At 34.7% G+C, this 9,009-nt stretch overlaps 1 long non-coding RNA gene across 1 annotated transcript; it reads left to right on the plus strand.

Annotated features, from left to right (window-relative positions):
- Positions 1-2,677: 2,677 nt before the first annotated feature.
- LOC133789245 (uncharacterized) lies at positions 2,678-3,919 on the plus strand. Its single transcript, XR_009873518.1, has 3 exons — positions 2,678-2,868; positions 3,281-3,373; positions 3,691-3,919. It is a non-coding gene; the product is annotated as an uncharacterized LOC133789245 (long non-coding RNA).
- The last annotated feature ends 5,090 nt before the right edge of the window (positions 3,920-9,009 follow it).

Genomic DNA, 9,009 nt, shown 5'->3' on the forward strand with positions numbered 1-9,009 from the left:
TGATTATCATTTTGCTTTAAAACGGTTTCACAAAAGCGTACACATTCAACAGCAAGATAGCGATTTGCAATACATCCTTCTGGCCGTGCATAATTTGCTACAAATCCTTTCAATACTTTCATATATCTCTCAAAATGGTACATCGATCGAAATTTTCTCAGACCACAAAGTCTAACTTCTCGTGCTAAATGAATAACCAAGTGAATCATTGGATCAAAGAAAGAAGGAGGGAAATATTCTTCTAGTTTATAAATAATTTCAAAGGCTTCTACTTCCAATTTCATAATTTCCTCCTTATCAACCACACGCTGACACAATCCCTGGAAAAACTTAGAGAGCCGAAGAATTGTCTCTCTACAACCTTCTTCCATTAAACTCCTTATAGCAAAAGTCAACAGTTGTTGCATAATCACATGACAACCATGAAACTTAAGTCCTGTCAGCTTCTGTTTCTTCACATTTACACAGTTTCTAATGTTAGAGCTATATCCATAAGGAAATTTCAAGTCAAATAGCCTCTCACAAAGCAACTTCTTATCAGATTTTGATAGAGTGTAAGCTGCAGCAGGAAGACGAGTAACAATATAATAATTATCATATTAATAACCAGCAATATTAATCAAACCTTATATTATAATTAATATTCTTAAACAATAGGTCAAATTTATAAAATCCATAACTATTGCTAAGAGTTTCCAACTAAGTCCCGACTTGAACCAAAATCCACAGTAATAAACATAGTATAACTACTACTAGTTATTACTATTACTACTACTATCTAACTAGCTAAGTAAAGTTCTTGGACTCTATATCTCACTTTTTATGTTTTTAAATATTTCCCCTTTTTTTTTTGCTATGAGATGGAAAAATAATATTATAATGTATAATAATTTCTATATTAAACATGTTTAAAATAACTTTATAATAATGTAGTTTGTTAATATAAAATTACCAAAATAAAAGAAATGTTTAAAAATATCTAATAAATACAAAATTATAAAAATATTTTTAGATCAAAATAAAAATATTTAAGATTAAAATATTTTTTATGTTATTATCATATTAATTTATTTTAAATATTTTAATTTGAGTTAATATATAATAAATAAGTAGATATATTTAGATAAAAAAAATACATTTATAGTAGAATTCTTCAAAAAGCAACTTTTAAGAAAAACTAAATTTTTTACATAAATTCTTTAATAATCGTTTTTTTATTGTTTACCATTCACTTTTATTGTACAACTTTATTAGAAAGTAGATTCTTACTTTTTTTAAAGCTATATCAAACTAGCTCTTAAGAAATGTTAACAATATATATATATATATGTTTTGTGTATAGGTGATTGTATGCATACAATGACCGACAGCAACTAATGATGTATTCAAATTGTGTATAGGTAATTTTGTTTTTGTTTTTTTAAATACTGAAAATTCAAACGCAAGAAATACAGAAGAAGGTGAAAGTTGAGAGGAAGAAGAAGAAAGTAAAGTTTGAAAATACCAATTTCCATGTTATTATTCGTTTCACAGTATAATTATTATTTTGATGACTGTGTGGACCACTCATATTATTGCACTCCAATAATTCTCACCATTTTAATCAATAAAATAAATAAAATTATATGCCCTTTAATGAATAATATTTAATACATTATTAGAGTTCAATAATTGTCAGCCACATGTAGTAGATACCCACTTTTAATTATCTTAATAAATGTGGTAATAGTTTTAGTAGGTGGGTGAGTGGGTACATGTAGGCAACTGAGGATCAAGACTTTTATTACATTCAACATTATTTGACGTTGAAAATTTTGGACAAGTATAATAAATGCACATGCAGGCGTGTACGTACATTTAAATACTACAGCTTTAAAATTTATGACATTTTTTCCCTCAAAAAAAAAAAAATTAGAGAAAACAAATATACACAAACAGAATCAGAGATCAATACATAATTCAAATCAAGCTTATATAGAAATTAATTAAAACAAATGTTATATAGTATTAATTAATCTCTGTAAGGATAAATTAATATTTGGATCATCTTTTCATCAAAGATTCAAGTCCGCTTGCACATATTTGATCATCACTTTGAAAATTCTTTAACTATGCATTAATTATATGTTAAAAATTCAAATTAAGTTAAAAAAAAAACAAATTCTATATGGACTTGTGAAAGGAAAAAAGAAAATAAATGTTGATATTGAGAGTATATATAATAAGTGTACAAGTCCTCTCTTTACTATTTTTTTCAAGAAAATGAAAAGACACACTACTAAAAAAATATGATTTTATGATGCTTTTTAAGGACACTCACCTTGATGCGAGCCCTAAAAACAGCTCCTGGACTTCTTAGAGTTCTTAAAGAATTTATTTAAGACACACAGTGCGAGTCCTAAAACTAGGACACGCAGTGCGAGCTCTAAAAAGTTATGTGTGTCCTAAAAGTTTGAATAATTTGACAAAAGTTTTATTATTATTTATTAAAACAAAAACAAAAACTCACTCAGCCGCTTTTTCTCTCTCTCTCTCTCCTCTGATCCCTTTCACTCTCCATGCGTCGTCTCTGCCAGGGCCGAACGATCACCCTCCTGTCGCCGGCCACCGCAATGCACCAGCCCAGTCGACGCACTGTCCCTTGAAACCCCCTGAAGACTAGCACCTCACGCGTGGCCTAAGGCCCTCAACGGGGCATTCGAAGTTCTGCGATTTTGGGTTTCTCCCAAACTTTCTGAGCACTTTTTGGCCACCACGAGCTGAACCACCACCACCACCATACTTCTTGCTTCTTGGGCTTCAAAACCCACTAAAGAATCAGACTCAATGGTCACTGGAGTTGGAAGTCAATGCTCGTCAGAATCCATGGTGATTTCCGAACCTTCAAGTGTAGATCCGAGCTTTTCTAAGCCATTTCAAACTAAACCCCCGCTACCATGACATTTCCCTTGGCTTGGGCTTTAAAAACCAATAGTTTGTTTTTCGAACCACCACCTTTGAATGGTGGTGCCACCGTCGTCGCCCGAGCCCCACCGTGGGTTTCGGCTGGCAACCACCATCGTGCTTTGGGCTTCAAAACCCACCAATTAATTTTTTTAAAATTAAAAATAAAACTTTTCAGAACTCTCAATGTGAGTTGCGAGTCCTAAAAAACCTCACTTTTTAAGGCTCTAAAATAAATAAAAAATTAGGACTCGCTTTTTTTTAGTAGTGACAAGTCCTTTACCCTTGACTGATTGATCATGGCTTCACTACTTCTCACATTTTCCATTGTTAATAGGATGTTGTGGACGTCCATGACAGTTTAGCTGCTGGAGCTGAACATGGTGATGCTTCCAGAAAGGAAAGGTCCCCAGTTCAAGATGTAGAACAGGTAATTAATATATTTACCTTTTTAATATGTATTTGCTGACATGCTGCTTCATTGCATGTATTTTAGATTATTGCATGATTCCTAACATGCCTCATGTAATTAGAAATTGATTGCAGTTTTACTTTCATATATTTTAAATATTTTATTAGAGTTTATCCGAGTTTGAATTATAGAAAAAATAGTTTCCTAGTTTATTTAAGACGGCTTATTTATAGCTATCTATCAAATATTTTTGGACTTAGTTATAAAAGTATCACTTTCATTTGTGTTTCCTCTCATTTTCTGAACCTCTCTTGCATCGATGTCTCCCTATATAGCACACAACATAAGTGATAGAAGAGTCTACAGCAACGTCTGAAACTAGAACTGATGTTGGTGGCAAGGTGTCTGTTAAAGAAGTCATAGATACAGTATGTTTCCATGCCCCAACTCTATTTATAGGAGATGTATTATGAGATTATTTAATTACGAAATTTCAGCTTGTTGAAATTACGATGAATTTGGGAGAGAAGTTGAAGACTTTGTTGAAAACTAATAATGTTAATATGGGAGATTATATTATGATGGACGAGGCTATTTTATAGAACTCAACTTGTGTTTTTGGCTTGATACAAAATGGTGGGACTACATCTCTATTTATAGGAATCTATGGACTTTTCTAGAAACACAATTAAATTATTAGCTAGTAGATTATTCTAGATAATTCTAACTAAGAAATGATAGTTCTAGAATGCTAAAGACTCAACAACCTCTAGTAACTACATGAACATTCTAGAAATTCTTAAAAATATATGAAGACACTAAAAACTCTAGTAAATACATGGAAACTCTAAAAACTCTAAATTCATGAAAATTCTAGAAACTAACCATAATAAATCAAGTTTAATATTTCAACACCCTCCCTTAAACTTGATTTGTGACTCCAAGAATGCTTCGTAACTTGGCGAACATTTCTCCCTTGAGTGGCTTGGTGAAGATGTCTGCTGCTTGATCTTGAGACTTCACTTACTCCAACCTCACTTCTTTTCTTCCAATGCATTCTCGTATGTAATGATAACGTGTGTCGATGTGCTTACTTCTCGTGAAAGACATGATTCTTTGCTAGTGCAAATGCTGATTTTTAGTCAACACGAATCTCGATAGGTTCCTTTTGTGGCACATTCAAATCTTTCAACAAGTTTGTTAGCCAAATAGCATGACAAACACATGAAGTTGCAGCAACATATTCAACTTCACAAGTTGATAGCATGACGAATGGTTGCTTCTTTGACATCCAAGTAAAAGTTGTAACAACCCGACTTTTCTTAACTAGACCCACCGAACACGACTATGACTATTCGGGGTCAACTGGACCCTTACGGTCAACTTTTGTAAAAATCGGACGTTAGAAACTAAATAAACTTTAAAGTAAACTTGGGAAAATTTTACATTGGAGTACTTTGAAATAACATAGTATTTGGATGGGTTCCCATAGTTTTTTAAAAAACAAAATGTAGTTTAAACGTAACTTAAGAAATAGTCTGTAGCCACATGGCTTTCTTTAGATAAACTAGTAAACATAAAATTGATAAAACTGTTACTGGACTCAGCGGAAAACTTAAGAGAACCCTGACAACCCTGCAGGTCGGTTGTTTCACAGTATGCATACTTCAGAAAAAATCCCCTCCAACTCATTGCACTACTCCTTAAGCTTTGCCCTTACTTACACACACATAGTAAATGATGAGCTATAACGCTCAGTAAGGAAGCTAGCTACAACTCATGATTATACTATTCAAAATAAACTTTTCATAATAGAAATGCATATCTAGAAACTGCAAACTGAGCAACACCTCTAGCATATTCACATAAGTCAAAATGTTGTGTAACATACTAAAATCATATAACTGAACCATGTTGTTATCTGTGGGGTCTTAATCCCAGTGTGGCCTCCACAGCCCAGAGAATACTCACCTCCTGTACCAAAGGGGTACACTCACTACTACAAAAAAGACTTTTTAGGACTCGCGGGGCGCGAGTCCTCTATTTGAGAGCCTTAAAAAACTAGAGTTTTTAGGACTCGCATTGCGATTCCTAAAAACAATGCGAGTCCTAAAAGAATGTTTTTTTAGGACTCGCATATGTTTTTTAGGACTCGCATTGCGAGTCCTTAAAAGTTTTATATTTTATTTTTAAAAAATTAAATTGTGGGTTTGGAATCCGGTGGCGGGGCTCCGGCGACAGTGGCGGCGCCACCATTAAAAGGTGGTGGTTCAAAAAACAAACTATTGGGTTTTAAGGCCCAAGAAGCAAGGAGTATGGTGGTGGTGGTGGTTTAGCTCGTGGTGGCTTGAGGTGGCTGAAATATGCTCGGAAAGTTTGGGAGAAACCCATGAACGACCAAACTTCAAGTGCTCCGTGGAGGGCCTTAGGCCGCGCGTGAGGTCACCATCTCCGGGGTTCGGGGCTTTCGGGGGACGGCGCTTCCATTGGACCGGCGCGTGGCGGTGGCCGGAGGTGGGACGGCGGCACTTCGGGAGAGAGGGAGAGAGAGAAAGAACTTTGGGAGAGAGAGAGAGGGAACCAAGGAGAGAGAGTGAAAATGTGGGCTGTGTGATTTTTTTGGTTTTTTTTAATATATAATAATAAAACTTTTGTTAAAAAAAATTGGAGGGAATTCGAAAATTTTCAAAATTCAAAATTTTATGATACACATAAGTTTTTAGGACTCGCGAAGAATGTTTTTAGGACTCGCAACGCGAGTCCTAAAAAACTCTAGTTTTTTAAAATTCAAAATGTTATGATATACATAAGTTTTTAGGACTCGCAATGCGAGTCCTAAAAACATTCTTTTACGCGAGTCCTAAAAAGTCCAGGAGGAGTTTGTTTAAAAAAAAAACTTAAACTTTTAGGACACACATAGTTTTTAGGACTCGCTCTGCGAGTCCTAAAAGGTTCACGAGACTTTTTTAGGACTCGCATTTATGTGAGTGTCCTAAAAAGGTGTTTTTGCAGTAGTGACTCCGCTAAAACACGATGACTTTACTAACTTGGTAGATAACCCCACTGTACGGCTGCATGGGGATCCACCCTCACAAGGCCTTGTACTAAGCAGTTGACTCGACCCCGAATAGTCATAGTCGTTTTCGGTGGGTCTAGTTAAGAAAAGTCGAGTCGTTACACCATAGAGAGTAATAAAACCAGATTTGTTTCATTCAACAAAAGAGTGATAATACACCAAAATTACATACAAAAAGTGTAAGTAGATTTGTTTCATTCAAAGTACATAAGAAACAACAGAACACTCAATTTTCTTCATTGGATTCAAGTCCAAAACACCCTCTATTTGAATCCTTTAAAGCTATATACCAATTACTTGACTCATTCTCCCTTGCATAAAAAGCTTTTTTCACTTGTGAAGCTAATACAAATGGATCCCTAATGGATTGAGCTTGTCCTATATTAAAATTGACAAGCGTATAGAACTTCGACTCCTTAACACCCATTCAAATATTTGTCCAATCGCACCAAAACAATGGCACCTTAAAAGTATGATAATCAAGCATAATTATATCATTGATAACACATAAATACTCTTCTTTATCATTCAATTGCCCACTGTCATGTTCTTCCAAGTATACACCGCTGTTTTGAGTTGTTTTTTCAGCTCTTTTTTATGAAATCGAATTCCATTAATCATGTACCCTTTATAGGAAGTGACACCGCGACTTGGACCTTTAGCCAATTGAGCTAACATGTCATCTACTTAGTTCAAGTTAGAAATCTGAAAATAAAAATATACTTGTAAGAAATTTGTACACTAAAACAAAACGTAAACTTTTATCTTGGCAATAGAATACAACCTTTTCATAAAACCATAACGGGAACCCTTCAGAATGTCGATTCCACAACAAAGTTTGATTGTTATTCAGATTTGAGTGCCTTTCTTTCAGCTCATCCATATGGACATTGAGAAATGGTTCTACAATATCTGAGTTAAACAACACATTCCGATGTGCTACTGCCAAGTTCAATCGGTCAAGCTCAAAGCACTCTACTACTGATAGTGGATTTTCTTCTAGTAATGTACTATCTTGATTATCATTTTGCTTTAAAAAGGTTTCACAAAAGCGTACACATTCAACAGCAAGATAGCGATTTGCAATACATCCTTCTGGCCGTGCATAATTTGCTACAAATCCTTTCAATACTTTCATATATCTCTCAAAATGGTACATCGATCGAAATTGCACCAGACCACAAAATCTAACTTCTCGTGCTAAATGAACAACCAAGTGAATCATTGGATCAAAGAAAGAAGGAGGGAAATATTCTTCTAGTTTATAAATAATTTCAAAGGCTTCTACTTCCAATTTCATAATTTCCTCCTTATCAACCACACGCTGACACAATCCATGGAAAAACTTAGAGAGCCGAAGAATTGTCTCTCTACAACCTTCTTCCTTAAACCCCTTATAGCAAAAGCCAACAGTTGTTGCATAATCACATGACAACCATGAGACTTAAGTCCTGTCAGCTTCTGTTTCTTCACATCTACACAGTTTCTAATGTTAGAGTTATATCCATAAGGAAATTTCAAGTCAAATAGCCTCTCACAAAGCAACTTCTTATCAGATTTTGATAGAGTGTAAGCTGCAGCAGGAAGACGAGTAACAATATTTTCTCCATACAGATGGAGATGAGGCATAATTCCCATCTCTGCCAAATCTAATCTCGAGTTGTAGTGATCTTTAGATTTTCCTTTGCAATCGAGCAATGTGTTAAGTATGCTTTCACAAACATTCTTTTCAACATGCATAACATCAAGGTTATGACGAACAACTAATATTTCCCAATAAGGCAGCGTAAAAAAAATAGACAACTTCTTCCAGATTTTTTCTGTGTTTATACCGCGACTCCTCTTTTTTCCCTTTCCAAAGTCATTAGCCACTTTGCTTAACTTCTCAGCTACTTCAACACCTGTCAATATAATTGGACATTGTGGTGCTCGTTCCCTTGCCCTAGCTGCTGTATATTTCTTCTTTCTATAACAGTGTTCTTGTGGTAGAAATCGAATATGATTGCAAAAGGACATTTTTTTAATATGCTTCAACCAAACAACATTTGAGTGCTCGCCACAAATAGGACAACCATACTTCCCTTTAGTTGCACATCCAGCTAAGTTTCCATCAGCTGGAAAATCATTTATGGTCCATAGAAACATGGCCCTTAAATTAAAAAACTTCTTTGTAGAGATATCATATGTATAAACACCATTCCATAGTTCTAGTAACTCGTCTATTAAGGGCTCTAAGTAAACATCTATGTCATTCTCGGGTTGTTTAGGTCCAAGAACCAACATAGATAGAAAGGTAAATTCATCCTTCATGCACAATGCAGGTGGCAGATTATATACAACGAGCATTAAAGGCCAACAACTATACGTAGAACTCATATTTTTGTAAGGATTCATCCCATCAGTAGCAAGTCCTAATCGAAGGTTGTTAGGTTCAAGTTGAAAATCTGGCCATCTCTCATAAACTGCATCCCAAGCCTCTGAATCTACTGGGTGTCGCATTTTCCCGTTTGTTCTTTTATTGGTTGAATGCCATTTTAAGCTTAAAGTCGTCTCTTCTTTTCTAAACATCCTTTGAAAC

The sequence above is a fragment of the Humulus lupulus genome, chromosome 7 (assembly GCF_963169125.1).
Source record: "Humulus lupulus chromosome 7, drHumLupu1.1, whole genome shotgun sequence".
In the NCBI taxonomy this organism is placed as follows: Eukaryota; Viridiplantae; Streptophyta; class Magnoliopsida; order Rosales; family Cannabaceae; genus Humulus; species Humulus lupulus.